Source organism: Zonotrichia leucophrys, chromosome 1, assembly GCF_028769735.1.
Source record: "Zonotrichia leucophrys gambelii isolate GWCS_2022_RI chromosome 1, RI_Zleu_2.0, whole genome shotgun sequence".
In the NCBI taxonomy this organism is placed as follows: domain Eukaryota; kingdom Metazoa; phylum Chordata; class Aves; order Passeriformes; family Passerellidae; genus Zonotrichia; species Zonotrichia leucophrys.
The window spans coordinates 61,768,675-61,791,334 of record NC_088169.1 but is presented as its reverse complement, the minus strand read 5'-3'; the positions used below and the strand labels follow the sequence as shown (position 1 = coordinate 61,791,334).

At 45.0% G+C, this 22,660-nt stretch overlaps 2 long non-coding RNA genes across 7 annotated transcripts; one reads left to right on the top strand and one right to left on the bottom strand.

Moving 5' to 3' along the window:
- Positions 1-511: 511 nt before the first annotated feature.
- LOC135448443 (uncharacterized) lies at positions 512-7,783 on the bottom strand. Of its 5 annotated transcripts, none has more exons than XR_010440455.1 (6): positions 7,757-7,783; positions 7,132-7,370; positions 6,820-6,924; positions 5,117-5,294; positions 4,179-4,261; positions 512-2,694 (listed from the first exon to the last, which is right to left on the bottom strand). It is a non-coding gene; the product is annotated as an uncharacterized LOC135448443 (long non-coding RNA). The 5 variants fall into 5 exon arrangements; XR_010440457.1 differs by lacking the exon at positions 7,757-7,783 and having other exon boundaries at positions 512-2,150; positions 2,488-2,694; positions 7,132-7,748; XR_010440454.1 differs by lacking the exon at positions 7,757-7,783 and having other exon boundaries at positions 7,132-7,748.
- A 2,079-nt stretch (positions 7,784-9,862) lies between these two features.
- On the top strand, positions 9,863-20,413 carry LOC135448439 (uncharacterized). Of its 2 annotated transcripts, none has more exons than XR_010440453.1 (4): positions 9,863-12,030; positions 12,750-12,948; positions 13,739-14,664; positions 18,229-20,413. It is a non-coding gene; the product is annotated as an uncharacterized LOC135448439 (long non-coding RNA). The 2 variants fall into 2 exon arrangements; XR_010440452.1 differs by having other exon boundaries at positions 13,736-14,664.
- Positions 20,414-22,660: the final 2,247 nt, after the last annotated feature.

Below are 22,660 nucleotides of genomic sequence, written 5' to 3'. Positions count from 1 at the left end.
GCTGGACAAGCTTCTGCCCAGAGCTCCTCCCATGTGGCTGTACAAAGGGCGCACAAAAATTTGCCTGTGCCTCTCTCACTGGGAATGCCACTTGTTGCTGTAGCACTGCCACATTAGGGGTGAAATGTAGCCTCTGCTGCTTTTCATGGCACAGGGGTTTCACTTACAGCACTGGGACCTGGATGGCCTGGGCATACCAGGAATGCGCTGCACCATGTATGCCATGGGGCCGGGCATAAAGCCAATCAGGCCCTTCCCTCCAAATGTCAAAGCCCACATTCTGCCCAGAGCTGCTTCATGCTTGTGAAATTGATTTTACCAATCCAAGCTGACTCCAGATGAGTTTCTGGTTACGGAGTCCAGGGAGAAGCCAATCAAGCCAGAAGGGTGACCCAGCCCTCCGCCTGCTGACTCTGAGCCTGGAAGATGATACTACCAAGTCGTGGCTATTTACAGGAGGTTGTGACTTTGCACAACACCTGTAAAGTCCCCTGAAGCTTGGGAGTGAGGACAGGGAGATTTTGCTCCATGAATAACTCCTCAGCTCAGCAGAACAGGCCAGGCAGTAAAATAATGATAAATGAAAAATTATAGGGTGAATTTGGCCTCATAATCACACACAGATAATTTGGTGCTTAAACAGAGTCAGCTGAATATAAACAAGTCTACAATGTGCCTCATTAATTGGAGCTATTTTTCTAGCAAGCCCCATGGAAATATGAAGTGGCTTCACTCTGCAATTTGCAATGGAGTTTGCTATTAAACGCGCTCGGTTTAATTGTGGCAATGCGTCTCGTTTTGGAAGCTTTCACAGCCACCATGTAAAAATAGCAGAAGATGGCAGAAGCCAGCTCCCTGGCACAGATGTCCTGCTCCATTTGCTGTGTGCTCTCAGAGCAGACAGGTGTGCTGGGTGAACCTGAGCTGCAAAGCACAGCAATGCTGATGGCAGTGAGAGGCATCTGGGGACAAGTGGCTTTCCTCTACCAGTGGCACCACACAGGGTGGGCTGTCACAGGTTTGGCTGCCCCAACAGCCTGACCTTCATCACGCTTTGGCTTTCTATCCGTGATCACAGTGACAGACCCGTACACTTTCACACTGACATAGTACCTAATGTGGATCATATCTGACTGCTTCATGCTCTGATCCCATGACCTGCCAAAGATGAGATCATTCTGGGCTGCAATATATCAAACTCTCACATCAGCCTCTTGTTGACTTTGGCCATATGTTGTCAGAGCAATGAAACAAGAACATTTCTAACCTTGACATGCCAGGCTAAAGATACCAACATAAAACATTTTTCCCTAATTGCGGTTATAAAGCCTTCTCTTTTAATGTGTGGTTTATTTTAATCTGTGTGCTTTAGGTTGAACAGAAACCTGTAAGTGAAGGCCAAAGCTGATTAGGAACCACGTGAGTGTGCCAAGCCCAGAGCTCTTTGTTTCAATGGCAGAATACAGCCACTGCATCCGCAGCCATAAAATTCTATTGCCTGCCACAACAAAAACTGACTATTTGAGCGGTTTGGTTTGTCAATCACGCTGCACAGACCTGGACTTTCAGCAGTCTGAATATGACCAAAAAGGGATCATCCAATGTGTTTCAAGAGCTCTGGACTTGCTGAGGTAGAGGACATGTGGCCAGAAAGAATTCATGGTAACATGGTCTTGGGAGAAAGAAAATAGTTGTGAAATATTTATACAGCACCTCTTTCACCCTTGCAGCCGCTGCTAGGGGTGCACAATCACTGTGCCGTGCCTGATGCAGCTTCTGGTTATTATGGAGCCTGTGACAGATGATGAAGCTGTGGCTTTACTCGCTGCCATGAGGGGCACAGGTCTCATTCACGGGGGAAGCGGCAGTGCAGAGCTAGCTGAAGCAGAAGGAGCCCAGAATTCTTATCTTCTTACAAGCAGAGTTCAGGGGTGACCCACGAACTCAGTGCCACGTGCAGCAGGGATCTTGCCCAGCCCATTGTCTGGTTTTGCCCCACTGGGACAGACTCGTCTCTTCACCAAGACCTTCTGACTCCCGTCTCTGCACACGTGAGCAGCCCTTCTTGGAGAATGTCAGAGCAATTTCACAGTGCCTGTTTTCCAGGGGCACGTACTGTGATGACACATGTCACCCAGTGTCATCTGCGGCTGAAAAAATATAGCATTCAGGAGTAAACACTTGGCAGAAGCAGCAGCACAGGCTCAAATTTAGACAGCAATAATTTATGCTGTGCAGACCCTGGCTTGCTGGAAGGGGGCACGCTCTCTGGAAGGCAGGCAGGAAAACGTGTTGCTAATTATACTAGACAACTTCTGCCCTCCCCTCCTTTTCCTTTTGTAGTGCCAGCCTTCCTGGTTATTCTTAAAATAGAAACATCTGACGCCTTGTTTAACTTATTCTGGGGCCTGCAGGGAGGAGGAGGAGGGGATAAATCCCCTCTCCACACTTCGTCCGTCAGACTTGTCTCTGCTGGGAATTGCATACCGGTTTGCCACCTGCTGCCAGTTTCACACTTTCTCTCGCTCTCCTTTTCCTGCCCCAACTTTGTGATGGCTTGGGAACTCCCCCACCATTGTCCCACATCACTCTGTGACTCCTCTTGAGCCGCAGCATGCTGTGCAGGCGTGATGCAGGTGACAAGTGGCACATAACGGGGCACTGGTCTGTGCCATGCAGGCAGGGCACCTACTCCTGCAGTGGGGAGAGAAGCTCGAAATGGAGAAGGGGTATTTCAGTGTGCTTAAACAGAGCTCTCCCTGAATTTCAATGAGCCCATTATTGTTGCCTGCCTGCTCATAGTTAATCCCTCCATGTGGTATTAGTGTGCTACTGGGCACGCTGAGCTAGCTGTGAGAGGGGCAGATTGTGCCTCCAAACAGTCTGAGGGCTTCCCAACCCTCACACCATGATCCCCGTGTAAGATTGCAGTTCTCCTCATTTCTCCCTCCCATGGGGGATTGCCTTTCCCTGACTACAGATGAGAAATCCAGTTTGTGTTGTGGGGGGTTTATTTCTGAGAGAAATAAATGGAGAAAACCTGCAGGAGACTTCATGAAACATCCCCACGGGGCAGAATTTTTGGCCCCTTTCTCTGGGGAAGATGCAGATAGTATTCAGAGGCAATGGAGCCTTCAGTGGTGGAGAGCCTGTGAGCTCTTTATGGGCCCAAAGCAGCAGAGCATCCCTCCCCAGAGGAGGCAGAAGCACAGCTGGGCACAGAGAAGGAGCTCCAGCCACAGGGCTGGGAGGCCATGCCCACCTTCCCTGAAATCACCTCTCAGCTGCATCTGCCCCATCCCATTTGTCCCAGGGACAATCACAGGCCAGCTCTCCAGAGAGGGTGCCCTGCTCCATTGTGATCTGGATGCCTTTTTTTGGGGGGGGAAGGGGCTGTAATCCTTGGTAGCCAGGATGTCATTGGGCTAAATTCCATCCAAGTCACATCTTATAAAATGATCTACTCTTTGTTTCCCTGACAGCTCAAAACTTGTCTCATCTTCGAAGAACTTCAATTACAAGCCAGTGAGAAATATAATGGAACATGGAAAACACCAGTGAGAAAAACATGAAAACTTTCCTGGGGGAAACCTTTTGAACCCTGGAGGTGTAAGAAATTTCTCTCCTTCACTTCTCTCTCTTTTTATTGTATAACAAGCAGTCCCAACCCTCATGTTTGATCTCAAGCTGTTCAGACCTTGGAAATGTGTATGTTGAGTGGCTGTTTTCTCTTTGTGTATGTTGAGCCTCTGTTTTCTCATGGATTTGCAGTGGAACAAGATACAAATATTAAGGTCCAGTGCAATATACAAATTAATATTAATTACAAACACTAAAGGTTCCTCCATTTGGCTAAGGACAACCTTAGTTTTGCAAGAAGTAAGCAGGATCTCTACAATCTCAGGAATGTTTGTGCATTGTGATGGAGACACATAAAGCATTTATATGTGCAAAAGCTGCAATGACCAACATGCCAACTATTTAAAAACCAAAGTAACATTAGAAATTTCTATTTAGATAGATGTGACAATGGCAGAGGCATGTGAGAGGCCCATCCTAGCTTTCCTCCAGGACTGCAAACATAGTTTGGCCATCTGGCACCTGAGACTAGGAAGTTTAAATTGGATTTTAATAATACATTGCACAGTCTGATACCAAAGGAAACTCACTCTACTTACATCTTGAAAACTGCAGCCTGTGCTGAATCCCAAAGCATGGAGGAAATCTGCTGTTTCCTTTCAAAAGGGTGTAGAGCACTTTGCTATAAAGAAAAAAAACCAACCCCACAATAAAAGTAAGTGCCTTGAGCTTGTCATTTCAGTTTTACAAAGGAAGTGGCAATTGGGTGACAGGTGTGTAAATTCCCCAGCAATACGGCTGAACACAAAGCACACACTGACTTGAGTCTGTTCTTGGAAATCCTTTCCTTACCCACCTCCTAGAAGGAAATGATCACACTAAACCCATCATTTCCTCATGGGCTCTGACAAGTTGGGGTTTCTTTCCCTGTTTGTCTCTCCAGAGAAACTGAAAGGTTTGGAGATTGAAAACCTAATGATGAAACTGATTTAAAATTAGAGATGGAAGAAATTAATGATGGTAGTTAGCAAGGTTTGATACTCCTTCCAAACTCGGTATTACAGCTTTAAACAACTGTAAATCATTTTCCCCTCTGACCTAGGCAAAGCATTAACCCCCAGTGTACCTTGCATGGCTCCCTTTAACTCCTTCCTGTTATCACCTGTGTAAAGGCTTCATTTAGCTTCTCCTAAATAGCTGGGGTAAATCATTAATCACATGTGCTCTAGCACGTGATTTTCACCTTCCAAACTGGAACCAGCTCAGTTTTTTCCTTCAAAAAACCCACAATGTCTTGATGCAGGCATGTGGGTTTCTCTGCATCTTTCATAATGCGCTTACTAAAGAAGGCTAAAAAAATGTTTCTGTCCACCTGTGTCCTCTGCACTTGTTGCAGCTTGAATTGCAAAGACCACAATGATGCACATTATTTTTAGGAAGTCTCACCAGAGCTCCCTGCAAGAGCAGGAGCTCTACCTGGACAACTCCACCTTGTGTGACAAGTGATACTCAAAGAATGTTTTGGGACAAGGGGTACCTGGTCTGAAGTCTGAGCCAGAAAACATATCTGCCTAACAGGAGGGATGGAAGAGGATGGGCTCTGAGACAAGGCAGTGTTGTCCGAGCACAGAGGCGGTTGCAGGTGACCATCCCCAATCCAGATGTAGAGCCAATCCCATCTTCACTGGCCTGCAGACATTGCCCCTGGATCTGCGCTGAGAAGTGGTGAAATGCAGTGATTAGCTGCACAATAAAAACCTTGTTATGGTGAAAATCTTTGCCCAGCAGGTCTGCAGCTGAGTTGGACAGACATCAACCCTTGTTTTATCCCTACCTGGGGAGCCTCAGCCCCACTCTGCACTGTCAGATTTGGCATCACCAAACTCTTGTGGTGCCTCTGGTCTGTAGTTGAATCATCCAGCCTTTGTGCTGCCAGGCAAGAACTTCAGAGTCACTGTTGACACTACTCTATGGGACATCACAATCCTGCGCAACTTTACATTCTGGGGGAGGTGAACCACTTATCTGCTTCCCTGGAGATTACCCACTGCTTTTCTTTGTCCTGCTGACAGCCCTTCTCCATCAGCAGCTATCTTCTGGAGGTGGTCCATCTATGGAACATGCAGCTGCAGCAGGCTGCATCTGCAGCACATCTGAAGGCAGGGATGGAGAGCTTCTACCACGTTTCTAAGACTGGCATCCTGATTCCCTTGAACCCACACTGTGGCTTCATGCAATGACCTCTCTGAAATGCTGCCTTTCCCAGGACATGCACCTGCTCTGCGGGGTAAAGGTCTCTGGTCCATCTCCTGCGCAAGAGCAACATCATTCCTGGGAGGTGGCTACCCCCCCTGTCATTGGTAGGGACCTTCAGTGATGGAGAAACCACAGCTTTCTTAGTCTTCTCCAGTGTTTCCTTATACTCACTTTTAAAATCTTTCCATTCCCTTTGGCCCAATTTCTCAATTTTACCATTAAATAATTTCCTGCTAGACCTGACTACCCTTCTCTAACTGCCCTTTTATTCATCCATCCTACAGCTTGTCTTTGCAGTACTTTTGCCCACATTGTGCAGTTCAGTCCCTCTGATGGCTTTGGGAGAGGACCATCAGGTGGAGCAGTGCAGAGTTACCTTGAGTTTCCACACTGGGACACATGTTCATACATCCAGTACAAGACTTGCCCTTTTTACTGCAACAAGATATTCTTGAGCTGTGTTAGCCCACGTCCCCAAAACGCCTCCTGACCTGATTATTCCCTGGTGTGTTTGTGTTGTGCAAAGCATAATTTTGTATTTGACCAGTCAAGTGTGAGCCAGGACATTTCTTAAATTGTTACTTCTTAAAAATTCTTAGTCTATGCATTAACCTAAATGCAACCTCTTCTAGCTTCACATGTCACTAGCAAAAATCCCTTATTTTCTGTTCCCAGATTGTTACTGAAAATGTGAAGTGCCATCAGACTTGGAATAGACCACTGCCTGAGCATCCTTCAGCATGGGAGATGAGGCTGTGGCACTGAGAACTCCTCTCCAGCTGTGATTTCCCAGACACTTTTACAACCACCCCAAGTAATGTAATCTACACAATACTTTCCCAAATGTGAAAAGCTAAGATATATGACATTTACTGTTTCTCCCACTAACTTGTAATGAAAAAAATATAGATTGGTCTGACAGAACTCAATGCAGTTTGGTGCATGCTAGCTGCTAATAATCTCTTTTTTCTCCCAAGTACTTACAAAATTGTGTATGATTTGTTCCAGGAGGGTTTATGGAAGTGACATTGAGCAGTTGTTAGCTACCAGAGTTAATGCTGGAGTCCTGAAGTCCATGGTACTCTGCCTCTGTCAGGAGGAAAAAATGATGTTTTAGGTCTTAGATATTTTGACTTTTCTTTGCATTGCAAAATAATAGGACCTTTGATATTTAATTAAAGTAACTACCTTTCCTATCCATGCAGAAATGTGCCATAAGTATTTTGCAGGCAGAATGGGAATGTTCAAGAGGAAATTCTAGAGCTGCCCTGGCAGCTGTGGCAAAGCTGGACTCACCTGCTGCTTATGTGGAACTAAAGCCTGACTTGCTTACATTGGATTGGGGCTCCTTGGAGTCACATGCAAGAGGAGTAGGATTCCAGGCTTCTTGGGAGACAAACAGGACCATGTTGGGTTCTCTGGGGGTTAGAGAGCAACTGACATGTTCTGTGCAGTCTGATGGATTCTGATGTCAGGCTCAGACCTTTTCTTGCCTGCCTTGCACACAGTTGTCGTGTACTCCTAAAGGACTGCAACTGCGCACAAAAAAAGGAGGGCAGATGTGAGCCTTGAGAGAGAAAAAAACCCCTTCATGTCTGAATAAATACTGGAAATGGAGGATCCATGAGTCTTTTCAGGTGTGTAGGCAAGGAGGAATCTCACAGCTGCCTCCAGTACAGTTGGATGCCCTGAGGGGCACCCCAATTCCACCCCAACAGCTTGGGCTGGGAAAAAATAGTCCTCTCATAAGTACTACCTCCACTATTTCCCTCATTGCTTAGCTAAGAATGTGTTTCAGGTCCTTAAATGTGGCAGGAAATATCCTGGATGAGTAAATTATTTCCCAGCTCCCATGAGTTGTCATCTCATTGCAAAAACTCCCATCCCTTCGTTCTCATGTGCAGCTCCTCACAGCACTAACCCCTTCTTGACAGCACAGCCCACAAACTCCAGCACTCCCCACCCAGCTAACCCGCTCTTTTATAGCACTCATCCTCATTGGACACAGCTGTGGCCTGTTAAGGGCAGGCCTGTTCCTAATCTTTGGGGATTAGTACAGCTGCAGCTCCTCAGGTGTGAGATTACCTTCTGCACTATCTTTGTTTCCTTACATTCTATCCCTCCACACCATGAGCATGTTGCATCTTCTACAGCACTCACAAACACCTGGTGTGGTTCTACATTTCATTCCTGATGTTTTCCCACACCAAGGCTAGACACCCTTATTTTTTTGTTAATTTTGTTCAGTGGCATGGTGTGTTTGCTATATATTTTTCTTGGAGGATCACTGCATCAATACCATGAAAGAGTCTGTGCAATCCATCCATGACAGGTGCCTTCAGCTGCTGCTGAAACAATGTAAAGCATCCAAAAATAAGTAGAACTTCCAAGTTCCAGGGCAAATCTAGTTTATTGGGATTTATTAAAGGCATGAAAGAGGAGCAGGCTGGCTGGAGCTGAACCCCCACCCAGCGCCTGTCTTGTGGCAGGAGGCACTGAGCTCTGTCCTTCCCACAGGAGCACGAGGGGAGCTGCCTCGTGCAGTGGGAACCCTGTGGCTGGGGATTTCAGAGGAAGATCTGGTTTCTGCTGTGCCAGATGCCAGCTTCTGACAAGCCAGGCAGCATCCTCAGCAAACCCCTTCTCATTAGGATCAGGGGCATGTGGAGAAATCAGGCCTGAACTATGGAAACAGTTCTGTTCTCGTGTCAGAGGTTTCCAGTACACCAGCATGTAGGAGTGCTCATTCCCTTTAAACAGAGTGGGTTTTTAGCAAAATAAAATTTTAAAAAAATTTTAAAAAGGAAAAGGAGAGAAGAAAAGAAAGGCAAGTGAGCCACTTTTTTTGCTTCTATGGTTGCTTAAACCACCCAATCTGAAGCCAAGGTGCTGAATTTCCAAACACTCTTTATAGGTAATTTCCCTTCCCCTTCTCACATCCTCAAGAAAAATCTGATTTTCATAACCACTGTATTTGGGGGTTTTCTTGCTCTCTCTATAATTTTTTTTTTACCATGTAAGGTATTTTAGATCAGACTTAGAAGAAGTATAAAGAATATAACTGTGCTCATCTAAAAGTTATTATTCTTATGGGATAATTTGACTAATGAAAGTTTAATTGTATTTCAGAGAACTGTGTGCCATTGTGGTGCATTATTTTTGTTCCTCGTAGCTTGTACTATTAAGAATTGTAGCTGATGCAGAGTGATATGGGAGGATGCCAGCTGGATTCAGATAATTTAATCAGATTACTTTGGCTTTGAAATCTTGTCATTGGTAAGTTATAAAATTTCCTATTAATTTTAGGGCATTCCTGGTTACTTTTGAGGTCTCTAACAGCATTATCTTGAAACCTCAGGAATTATTTGAGAAAGAAGAGATATTTAATGTTCTCTTTCTTACTCTGTTTTCCTCTAGTATTTTTTTTCAGACATTTCAGCTTGTGTAACTTTGAGATGGCTGTTGAATCGTTTATGAAAGTATGTGAGTGCACTTTATTTTGAAGGCTGTTGTCCACATATCCAAAACCTCCTGCCTTTACAGATTTGAAAGTCTTGCCTCCGTTTTCATATGTAGTCCTTTCTACAGTTTTGAAACTTGGAAGTTTCTTCTTTGAATAAAAGATGTGCAGCTGCAAAAGCCTGGAAAACAGCAGTTACAAATTCAGTTTTCTCCCCACATCGATACTCTGGGGTGGATCACAACAGCTACTGGGTGGGCAACTTGAGTGGAAGAAAAAAGTGACTTCTAATGCTGGATACCACAAACAGAGAAAGAGGAATAAATAACTGAAGCCCACCTGACTTCACATTGCATGGAAAAAATGCCCACCAGTGTAGGGGGTAGAATATAAGAAAATAAAGATAGTGTAGAGTAATCTCACCCCTAAGGAGTTGCAGCTGGGCCAATTATCAAAGATGAGGAACAGGCCTGACTTTACCAGGCCACAGCTGTGACCAATGAGAAGCAGAGCGCTATAAAAGAGAGGGGTGGCTGGGTGAGAAGGGAGCTGGAGTCAGGTGGCTGCTTTTGAAGAAGGAAGGGTCAGTGCTCTGAGGAGCTGCCCACAAGAAACACCAAGAAGATCTGAAGCTTTTGTGATAAGGAGACAACAGTATGGAGCCCCTGTGATGAGATGGCAACACATCAGAAGGACATCAGACAACAGAGCACTCTGCCTAGTGAGATAATTACGATTCCAACAGGAGATGTTTTCAAGGCAAGATGAGATAGGCTCTCCTGAAGTCCAGTGTTGGCAGTGTGGTGGCACTGGGGGAAGGTGAGGGTCTGAGGGCTCCAGCCTGGTGTCTGGCAATCTGTTTCCCTTCCCAGCCCTTCTCCATTGCCTTCAGCCTCTCCTGTTCCCGGGGGCACATGGGTAGGAGGCTGGCAGGGTGCCCAGTGCATGTCACAGGAAGGAACTGGGGCCAAGACAACCACCTAATAAACCCAAAATCAACCCTGGTGTGGATATGGGACAGATGGATGCACCAAATAAGGACAGACAGGGTCTGATTTCTGAGGGTTTGAGCTTATCTGAGCCTGTTTGCTCACTTATCAAGTGGGAGTGGATCTGGTGCCTGTGCTGATGCCAGACCTGGCTGGCTTTTTTTCAGCTTTTATTACAGAAAAAAGGGAACTTCTGCTCTGTTTAAAGAGCAGGGGTGGGAAGAAAACCCCAGTGACAGCATACGCCTTATGAGAGCACTAGCACATTCATTGTGAAAGTGATGGGCAGTTAATGATGTCAGCGTAGGAAAAAACCCAAATCATGTTTGTTTTCTTCTTTCTCTCAAAAGCTCTGGCCTGAGAAGGGGCTGCAGAAACAATCACTGCCTGGGAAATCAGGGCAGTATTAAAAAAAAAAAAAAAAAAGAGATGGGGGAGAAAGTAGGATATATAAGTAGTGCCAGCTGGATGTGAAATCAGTCTCGCATTTCAAAATAATGAAAATATTTCTTTGCCATTTATTTGGTCTGGCATGTAACATCAGTGCTGTTGCCACATCGTTATTCAGAGTTAGCATGCTGGAAAGGAGACACCAGCAGAGACCCAATTGCTGCTCAGCCCCCCCAGAACAGGACACTATTGTGGGACAGTGCTGCAGATAAAACACCACAGGGAAGGATGCTCCAAGCAGGAACACTCCCCAGATCCAGGGTGGCAGGTGGAAATGGGTCCTCAGACAAGCAAAAAAGAAAAGCCTTTGCAATTTACAGGAGTGGCCCCTGAGAAAAGGGAGGGGTAGCTGCTGCTGAGATAGAAGGATGGCAATGGCACAAGCTTTTCTATGCAAAACCTTGCATTATTTGAGTCGGGCCTAGCTCATTCAGTAGGCATTTTAGGTCTGAACTTCCTGTATAGAGAAGATGAGAAGAATCTCCCCAGGAAGTACAGCACAGCCTTGTGTCAGGCTCTGTTGGCTGTTCTGACTGTCCCAATTTGCAAGAAGAGGATTTGACTTCAGTCTTCTCTAGCTGGCCCTTGTTCCGAGCCTCCAACTCTCTTGGAGTTATGCTGCCACTGTAAATGCTGTCAAAATGACAAGGAAAAACAACTTTCACTTCCCTGTGCTATGGATACACACACCTGCTCCCCTTTTCTTCAGGCAAGTCTGGGAGCTGTGGGAATGAAAAGCCATCCCAGTGAAGGATGCACTTTGTTGAGCAAGCAAACCTGGAAGTGTCGAGCAGGGAAATACGTTCCACACTTTGCTTTAATGGCTGCTCTGTGGCTGAGACGAGCCAGAGATGCTGGAGAACCAGAAAAGCCAGAAATCTGGGAGAGCACAGGGTGCAGGCTGTCCCTGTGCTAGGACAGGTGCCACAGAGCTGTGCAGAAGGAGGTGGCACCTCCCCATCTGGGGAGAGGCCGTGTGCTCAGCCACTCAGACCCTCCTCCACCCCGGGCTGGGGCTGACATTGTCACTGCTTTTGTAAAACAAGACATGCCAAAAGCTCTGTGTCACACGTTCCCAACTGAATGGACTTTGCAAGGGAAGACTTCAGACCTACCTGGACAAGCAACAGAGAGACACTGGTGAAGAAGAAGGACCAAAAACAAATTGGGAAAAGCAAAGGCATCTCCATGGGTTGATTTTAAAAAGAAATTGCTGTAAATCAAGCTGAGTTAGACCCTGCAAACACAGCAAGAAGCTAAGTTCTTTCTGTGGTATAAACAGAAAGCAGACAAGAGGTGAGCAGTGAGGCAATGATGAAAGAGGCAGGAGATGTTCAGATTGTGCATCACATTAAAAACACACCATCATTCCATTTTCTATAAGCAGATGTTAAATACTTGGGGTAAGACCAGGAAAGTTCTTAGGAATTAGGGCCTGGAAATTCAAGGGGTGACACCACAGGTGAAAACAAAGCCAGTGCACCTTACCAGAGAGATAAGATCATCTCCCTACCAGAACCTCTAAACCTCATTCACTACTTTGCATTAAATCTTTAATCAGAAATTAACTGATTTTTCTTTAAGCCTATTCAATCAGAGGTGCTAACCCAGATTATTTTTTAGAAAATGGGAAATTATTCCTAGCCAGTTGGCCACTGTGGTCTGGATGTTTGGAAAGGCCCAGAACAAAATTTGAAGGGTAAATCAAAATTGAAAGGGTGCTCAGAGTGAAAAAAACCCTCCACCCATGGAATTCAGACTAGGTTTAGCAGAGGTAGCTCAAGCCAGACTAGTCTGAATGATAAACAATAGATGGATAGATAATTGGTAATGATAATTCATTTTCTACATAGAAGAGATTAAATAGATCCAATACAGCTGAATTTCAAGAGATTACTTTGATTTGTAGGTACCTGGACAATTATCAGGGAAGCTAAAGAAGACAGGCATTAGTGTAAGAATGATGAGACAGGTAAAGGTATGGCTCACAGTGAGAAACAACTTTTGTGTTTTAGGGGAACTTCAAGCTGGAGGGAACCTGTCAATGGCATTCCTTACACACTGGTCCTGGATTTGCTTTTCTGCAATACCTACAGGACTGCCTTTGGCACAAACAAGTGGGAGGTCCCTGGTGAGCCCTTCTTTATTGCAGTGTCATGACAGAGCAGGAAGAAGAAGTTCTTCGGTGAAGAACTGTCTGAGTTTGCAGAGCAGGTTAGTATGTGCAGGATGGGACAGGGCAGCACAGAGCTGCAAAGTGATGCACAAAGGATATTTTGTGCTATGCTCTGGGAAACTTGTCCATTGAAAGGCACCTGGCCTGGACAGACCTGAGAACTGGACTTGCCTGTGGAGAGCAAACACAAGGTGGCTGTGAAAATGCAAAGCAGACCTAGTAGGTACAAAAGCCAGCATGGAGGAAGGACATAATCAGCCTTAATAAAGATGCTGGCAAGCCTTGATTTACACAACTCACTTTCCTGAGAGAGATATTTTACTGAAATGAAGTGCAGATAAGGATATAAAACTGGGCTAATGGGAGAAAAATTACCTAATTGATGAAAAGCAAATAAAACATTTGATTTGTTTTCCTTAGCAAAACTGGGGCTGTGAGTAGTTGTGGTTGCTGTCTATTGAAATAATGCAGGTAACCCCAAAGGAGGGATACAAATTATTTTAGCTGGGTAGATGGTCTACATGAAAGAAAATGTGTCTGAAGTGTCTGCTGTTAGCTAAGGCTGGAAATTACAGGATGTCTCCAGCCTGAGAGCAACCAGGCTCTGGGACAGCCTCAGCCTTCAGACAGAAAAAATTGCCCAGTCGTCATGAAGATGGATTTTGAGTGGGGTGAGAAAGAACTGTAAGCCAGGGGGCAAGTCTTGAAGTTATACATTTAATTCCCACCCTATCTTCCTCTGTTTGAGTAGCCAGCAATCCCTTGATGAGCCTCACAGCAGACTCTGTTTGCTCTGTGCTATATCAATGTTTATCTCATTTGCAGCAGAAAATGCAAAATTGGGAAATGGGAATTTCGGTGGGAGTCAGAATGCTGCGGTGCCCTCACTCACAGCCTTTGAAGGGCAGAACTGCCTCTGGGTTCCAGCAGACTATTCTTCAGTCATCTTCCATTCATCTTTTGGAACGAGAGCTAACTCACTCCCGGCCTGCTCCATAATGGAGAAACTAGCCTCTCTACGAGGTAAAGACATTTCCTTTCTTCGCTTGAAACATCATGAACTTTCAGACTTGGCAAGGCTCTTTTGCGTTCGATCTAATAATAAACCCAAACCATCCATTGCACGAAAGTAATGAGTCTGAACTTGCCTGAACTTGCCTCAGGGAGCTGAGATCCAAAGCTCTGTCATTCCCTCAAAAGCCTTTCTCCTTTTTGCAAGGACAGGATGTTGTTGTGACAAGGCATCCTTGCTGTTTGCTCGGCCTCTCTCCCTCGTGATGAAATCCTTCTATAGCGACTCTGGAGGTCCTACTTCAGCTCTGATTTTTGGGCATACAAAGTGCTGCACAACTAATCTCCGCTCTTTTCTATGAGTGATTTATGGAGGCTTGAAGGACATTGAGACTCAGCACATTCTCTGCTTTCCAAATGTTGGTGCAATGAGAGGGGCACTTTCCCTGCCAGTGGGAACCTGAAAGACCTGATGGACTTTTCTGGCAGGACTCAGTGTCAGTGAAAGGGGCGCCAAGGCGCCTGCAGAGCAAGCGGAAGTACAAGTGTGTGTTAGCTTTAACTTCCACTGGGAATGACAGAAAAAATATTTTGACTTGATTTTACAGTTTGGTTTCTTGTTAGCGCAAATGAATGCTCAGCCAGTGATCAGAAATGCCCTTGCTTAATTAGCAACGGTTCCTGTACAGTTATTAGGCACCATTGACATGAGAAGAACAAACAAACAACATCCACATTGAAGAGTGAGTGAAATACTTCTTCTTTTCTCTTCAACTCTTTTGTTGTGGTACCAGTTCTTTTTTAAAAAGAGAAAGATTCTTGTGTCATAGTGAAGAGTTTGCTCTGGGAGGGGAGGAGGGCAGTCTGCAATGTTTGTTCTGGGTATCTAAATTTAAATGACTAACTTAAGCACATAATCTCCCTAGGCTGCCTCTAAAAACCAGTGCAGAGGGAAGGGCTTCTCTAATGAGCAGTTCAAAGGCTCTTGCTTCTCTTGCTTTAGTGAGTAGTATTTTATTACCATGCCATAGAGTGTTATAGGTGTTTAGGGTTTTATTTTGCCTTCTTGCATGCATCTGCTCTCCAGTAGGATGTGAAAAGCAAAACCAAGGAGTTCTTTGTATATGTGGACTTGTTACCATATCTTCCTATATTTCATTATGCAAATCACAAAATTAGTAGAGTACAAGGGAATGAATTAGGTGATTTCCTTCCACCTTGTATAAAACAAACATTCCACTCTGATGTGGGGTTTGAAGCTCAGTGATTTTTTGGATCACATGGAGATCCAAATCCTGGATTTGGATTTGGATTACCTGTGGGGCAATGGAGATCACTAGTAGAATCTCTTATACTTGATTCTGGAAAGTGAATTTGTCCTGATACAGGCCTGATCTAAATCTCATGGAAATTAGGATGCCCACACTTTAGTAACTTTTACACTAAATTATTCCCAAATCCATTTAATCCCTCATCCTATTTAGTGCAGAGGAGATCACCAGCAGATGCTTTTGGTGAATGCTGGAATGGGTTTGTAACTGGCAAGCTGGGACATTTGGTCACATCCTAATCCTCCACAGACAGCAGCCAGCTGAATCAGCTCTGACACACGGATGTTAGTTTCCCTTCTGCATGTTTTCTTAGCATTAACCATTTAAAAAAATTCTTACATCCCACATAATAGGGAGAAGCTGTAGCTACAATATCTTGCTTTTAGAAATGCAGCATTCTTATACGAAAATCAAAGAGAAAAGGTTCAGATGAAATGGCTGAGAGTACTCAGAGAGCAGTTACCAGGTGAACACTGTCAAATGGGAAAGATTTATTGAGCTGGCTCCCATGGGATATCCCTAGGCCTGGGTTCAGGCCTATTCAGTATTTTCATTAATAATTTGGATGAAAGGGTAGAGAGCCCTTTTGTTAGAGTTTCAGCTAAGAGCGAGAGACACCAGGGAGGAGGGGATTAGTGCTCAGGAGATCTCAGTAATTAGCAGAGGAATGGTCTGGAAAGAAACAGGATGCAATTTAGTGAAGACAAGCACAAGTCTGCACCAATGCTGAAATAATCAGCTCCATAGGCACACGGTGGGAGCGAGAAGGCAGATAAAGCTGTGCTGCTGCAAAGGAGGCTCTGATAGAGCAGTGACTCAGCTGTGGAAGGAAGGAGCATTGGGCTGGGTTGGACAGATGGGGAGGTTGCACGTTGGGTGTGGGGGATAAGCCCTTCAGCTGGATCACTGGGACTGGTTTCTGGCATTCCACCTTGGGAAAGGTGTGACTGCAAGTCCCGAGGAGAGCAAGGCTCCAGAGGGGAGAGTGAAAGGCTTTGAAATTAGCCTATAGTAAGCAAAGCTGAAAGGAGACAAAACACCAGTCTTCAAGAGCAGTCAGTCTGCCAAAAGGAGGAAGGTGGTGAGCTGTTCTGTGTCCAGAAATCATCCTCTGTGGTTTAGCCACGGTTTTCTGTGGTTAGAAAAAAACAGAGAGGGAGAGAGAAATTGAGATGGTAGATAAGTTGACTTTACTGCTTTACTTATGAAGTGCCTTGGGGCATAAAGCACATGATCAAACATAGTTGAGTTACTGTAGCTTAATGAGTTATTGCCTGCTGGCTGAACCATACTAATTAACCATGTATGTGCTCAGCCTGCCTCAATTGCCAGATGAAATGGCCTCACTTAAATACTTGGGTTTTACTTTGCAGGAGGCAGCCCAAATGCTTATGTAGGGTCAATGATTACAGCTCAGCTGATGGAGGAGTGACTGCTAGGTGATGGAAACTTGTTCTTTAGGGCACGGAAATATCACTGGCACTGTTATATCAGGGAATAATAATGAAATGGGGCTGACAAGGGAGGAGGAGCAGAAAACAGACCTAGATGCATATGTTACTTCACAGGCTTGTGTCAGTAGAAAGGGGCTGTATGCAAGTGTATTGGAAATGTAATAGCACTGAATTTTATAAAAGATCTCAGAGGGTTTTTGTTACATACACTTGCTTTAAGAGTATTTTTTTTTTTTTTTTTTTGTGTTTTCCAGTAAATTATTCTTTTTGGCTCACACCCTCACAGTCATCTCCAATTGTTGCTCTTTGCCATCAGTGATGGCTGTTGCAGTTTCTGCATTCAATGAGCTGCCCTCTTACTCTGCTAAGTAGTAGCTGTTGAAGCGGAGCCTTCCTGCTCCTGCTAAATGTGGGGTGTGCTCCAGGTTCCTGCTTCCTCTGCCTTCCTTGCCACCTTCCTCCCTCCCTTCCTCCTTTTTCTCCTTTATGGCTGTTTTTCCCCCTGTTGTCACAGTCTCAAATATGTGGCTGAGGATGAACATTTGGATGTTGCAATCATTGGGAAGTTTTTGTTCACAGCAGTGCTTCTGTCTGTGCTGTCCCATTGAAGCAACTTGTCCTTTTGCTTCCAGCATGCCATCCAGGCAGACAGCAGGCTTGGCAAGCTGGCTTTGCAGACAAGAGACACTTGACAAGTGCTCTGTGAAATGGAGGCAGAGGCTTCCACTTAGTTTGTTGCTATTTTATGTCATCACACAAATTAGCCCGGAAGGGGACCTGAGGAAGTTAGCTGGTTCCTTTCTGTGCTCAGGGCAGGATCAAATACATCCCTGCCCTTTTTTGCTGGTGTTTGCTTAACTTGTTTTTGAAATCCTGCATTGCTGCAAACTCCCAGCTCCCCAGATAACTTTTTCCTGTACTCTCCTGCATTTGACTACTCCATGTGATCCAAAATACATAGCTGAGGACAAGTTAACACACAATTAAGCCTAAACTAGACAAACTACATTCATTTGCTGCTGTGATCATTTCAATTTTCTGTAGGAAAGACAAATGCTAGAAATCTTCATAGAGATTATTTGATAACATAACTGTTCTATATTATGATTATAGATGTTTGTTTTCCCTTCAGGAGTCAGATTTTTTTGCATCGAGAGGAAAACTACAGCCAAGAGCTGTTACAATAGTAATGCATACACTGCATTTCTGTAATGCCTGCAACAAGGAAACAACTTTTCATAGCTGTATTTGATATGTGTATAAGGAGGGATATTATGTAGCTATTGGTGTAAGGCTTTCTTCCTTTCCCAGAGACACTCTCTAGGCTGATGGTGTGTGATTTGGTTGGAGCTGAAATTGGTCCAGGTCTGGGGAGCCTGTCTACTGTAGCACAGAAATAATTAGCATCTGCATGAAGTTCTTACCCAGATGTGGAAAGCCTCTGACCGATTTGAGAGGGTCATTCTGTCTTATCTCTAGTCTTACTGCAAAGAAATTTTATCTTAAAACATTACTTTCACAGGGTCCCTGCAGCATTGCTAATCCCCCTTGGTATTACCAAGGAAATATCAGACCATAACTATTCCATGGAGATCCAAGTGAAATCGTCATGCAAGAAGAACGTGAGAACTGCTGAGCAGACTGTACTTCCTGTTATCTGAGAACAACTGTGCATCCACAAGGAGCTGAAAATTGTGATGCTTCTATGATCCTGTCACGTCCTTCAGCAGATGCATTTTGCACAGACCCTTGTACGAAGATAGAGATTAAAGAACAAGCGAAACATTTTCTCCCCTGCATGTAGAAAGAACTATATGCTGCCTAAAATGAAGGGAGACTGAAAAAACCGTGCTTGAACTAGGAGGTCATCTTAAAACAGATGAAAGAAAGTTTGTTTCATTCTAACACAATGAGCTATGGACTTCTGGGATTTATTAACTCAGAGGATGGTGGGTACTGGTACTACCAGCTGGTTCAAGAAGCTGTTGGGTAAATTCATGGACAACAGGTCCATAAAGGGAAGAAGCAGGGTCATACTCACTCAACTCCCTGTGCAGCATGTCCTGCCACCATCAGCAGAGGCAGGATGTGGGGCAAGGTGGGCCATCGACCTCGCCCCAGCAGCACGAGTTTGACACCCATGTCCCTCTCCTCCCCATCCGTCTGCCCTGCCTGTGACTCCGGAGCCAAAACCACTGTCACGAGGGTAAAAGGCTCTTTGCTGGGCTTGCAATATTCTACAAAACTGGAGCTAGCTTGTGGGGAAATAAGTGATTTGGGTCCCTGGCATAAGGGAAACTTGATTTTTATCCAGGTTAGGTCTCTACCATCCTTACCTAACAATAGTTCAAGAGGAGGGTTGGTGATAGCAAACAGCCTAGGAACACCTAGTTATTCCCCAAAACCTGCTGAGGTTTGCATCTGGATTCCTTCTTTCCTGTGTTCCAGGAGAGCAGAGGAGGGACAGACTATTGGAGACACATATTGCCTATTTTGCTTTCACTACATTTGGTGAGGGTTGCAAATGTGATGTATTTTCCTCAGCATCAAATAATTCTCAGTAGTGTCAAAAATAGCAATGTTTCAGCTCTCTGAGGGATTTTGGACAAGAGTGAAAGACCCTTGAAATTGATATCAATAATTCTGCTGCTCAAGCTGGAGGCAAAAGCCCAACAGCTGTGGGGGGTGTGTGTGGTTTTTTATACCCCGTCTAGCCTCAAGGAGGCAAGACCATCATAATTAGCTGCTAATTGAGAAGTGCACATCTGAAAAGCACAATTTCAGAGAACAAAGAGCCGGAGAGACCCATTTCCAGGGCTAATTAGAATTAATTCATTGCTATAAGTAGAAGGTCTCCCACAGTCCTGGGACTCTCTCTTGCCCTCTCCTGAAGCACCAGTCTAAACATACGCATACCAATCATGGAAGGCTCAGCATGACTTGTGCAGCTCTTGTGCAACACAGAAATAGCACTGCTTGTTAAAAAATAGTCTATTTTTCTTTTTTTTTCCCTTTTTTTTTTATAGCCCTGGGCTATGTCTCCCCTCTGCTTTGCTACCTGCCCTTCCTTCCTTTTCTGAATCTACTACCAACAAACAAAGTGACAGTGTCAGCACTTTTTCCACTACTGCAAGAATGGGGCTTTTAGGGGAAAAAGGTCCACAAAACCAGGCCTCTCTCTGTGGCACCCTCCTGCAGATGCCTCCAGCAGGACTATCTTCATGCACCTCCCTGAGCTGCTGGAGTCCATTTGTTTTTTCCCCCCCAAGCCCACAGCAGCTGGTTTTGCACTTGATCTGGGGCTCCAGCAATAACCCTTCAGGTGTGAGGGCATGGGCTGCTTCAAGTGGTCTCTTAAAATACTTCAAGAGCTGATTTTTCTCTCTAAGTCCTGAAATGTCTTTAAAAAAAACACCTGCACAGTAAATATCTCAGTTGCCCATCAACCTACAGTATTTCTATCTCACTTGAGATCATGATATCTCTCTTACATGTATTTAGTGCCAGCATCTCATTGCTGAGTGACTCAGTAGTCACTGCAAGGACACTACAGTGAGAAAATGAACAAGACCATTCCCTTGTGATAGCCAGTTTTGTCATCCAATAGAAGGTCCTTTTAAAATAACTTTGATTTTTTTTTTTGAAGATGTTGAACACCTATCTTTGGAAGACAGAAATTACTTCAAATTGCTTCAAGTTATGGACCCAAAAAAGAGCAAGATAATAACAGGTTTGGAGAAATGCAAGGTAACACATTGTCATTAGTGATGATCTTGTTACAGAGGAGGTGGCCTGCTGAATTTTGCTGTGCTGGCCTCCCTGTGTAAGGATATCTAACAAACCTTAGAAGCCTCACAGTTTAACCATGGGTGTTGGAAGCTGATGTTCCTAAAGCAGACAAATGGCTTAATTTGCAGGAAAGAGGAGTCTGTACTGCTTAGTAGGTGTGAGGTGCTTCGTTTATGATCCAAATATAGATGCACTTCTATATCTTTACTTAGCCACTACTGAGAATCTGCTGTGTGATACCTCAGCAAGCCTGTGCTGGGGCAAATGTGAGCAGCACACTGCTGAGATTGAGAGACTCTGAGTTCTTTGAATATCTTTAAATTTCCTATTGAAGGAAACTGATCTTCTAAAAAAAAAATTCCAAAGGATTTTCTTCCCACCAGTGCTCATCTGAACCACTGCAGTGCAAGAACAACCTTTCAATTCTTCTTTCTATGTAGTTTTGGGATGTTCTTCTTTCTGTGTGGTGAACCTTGCATGTTATTACACGTTTCCCACATGCTCATTTTGGTGAGGGACGGTAGCTACTGCTGCCATTAATGAGGCCAAAAGCCTCACCTTGGCTTTGTACCCCACTGCTGAGAGGATTTGCAGCTGCCACAGTCTGTGCCTTCCTTAAGGCTTCAGCTGGAGCCAAACCCAAACCATAATCCCTGTGCTCCCCTTCTCATGTCACCAGGGCCCTGGGCCCCTTCTGCATAGGAGCATCAGCCTGAGAGCTGGTGCTTCATGTTCTCATCTGATCCTGAGGACCAGACCTGCCCCCTCAAACTTGCCCATGGCTCAGAGCCCTTCTTTGCCAGGAGCCCACTGCTGGTTTGCAGACAGCTTGAGGTTTCTGGTGCCTTATGCTGGGTAAAAGCGACTTGGTAGGCAGAGAGTTGGTTTTTAGAGTGTTGCCAAACAAAGCAATGCTCCTCAAAGCACACAACACCACCCTCCCCCTGACCTTCACACAGCCAGCACTCCTGCCCTGCTGCCACAGGGATGGGCAGACTGCCTCACACTCGTGCTGCTGCCACAGACCCCGGTGCTCCTCACCAGTGCAGCCTCCTCGCACTTGCTGGGAGGCTTGGAGGCCTCCACCAATTTCCTTTGCCAAACATCTGCATTCCCTGTGGGGTCTTCGGTAACTTTACACTGCTCCAGTCCTGCAGGCAGGCAAAATGCCTTGACAAGTTCCCCAGAAGTTCACTTTTGCCAAAAACCAGAATTTCCTTTCCTCACACGTCTGATTCCAGCTGCAGTGCCTGCAATCGTACTTTCAGCTGCTGCTTGCAGCACCAAGAAGCAGTCACAGTGGAACTGGTGGTTTGCCATCAGATCCCAGGGGCTCATATTTGCTGAATTTGTTTGTATCTGCAGTGGCTCACATTTCTTATGTTAGGTCAGCAGAGCTGGGTAAGGTTGTTCAGAAGTCTAATTGTAAAGACTTCAAAGCTATTTTTATTTGACATCTCACTGATCTAGCCTGTAACAGAGCAATCAGATGACTACAGAGCCAACTGCTTTTTGGGCGGTGCTCCCCTCCTGTCCTTAGGTCTCTTTCTCTTGAAGGTATGAAGCATGGTATCAGATAAAAACTCGTTTAATGGGTCATAAAACATTTTTAACAAGTTGTCCCCCTGCTCCCTCTAATTTTGAGTTCAAGTTGGCTGATTTGGCTTAGAAATGGAATCAGAGATACTGAAACACCTTTACAATAGTGCTGGGACTGCTCTGTACCTAAATGATACCATATGTTGGCCTGGTTCTAGTGGTGTTTACTGTGTAACCACATTGGCTCAGTAGGAATCTGTCTGGAAAAACAGTCAGGGTGTAAATGAATATCTGAAAGAGCCTCTCTGAGTAAACTCAAAATGCTGCTAAGGGGCAATGCTAAGACCATCTTTGATGACTTTTTTTCCAAACCATCCAGCCTGCAGAATTGGATATGACCAGTAAAGGAAGACTGCCCCAAACTGCACTCAGGAGATGTCTTTGCCCATCATTCTTAGGTCTCTGTGTAATGAAGACCATCAGTCCTGGGGACAGTGCCCACACAGAATTCCAGATAGCACTTTAACACTTCCATTGCATGGAAAGGGACTTCTGGAAACTGGGTGGCAATGACAAAACTCCCACTGCCCCGTTTGGACATAGAAATAAATCCCATTAAGTCCTTA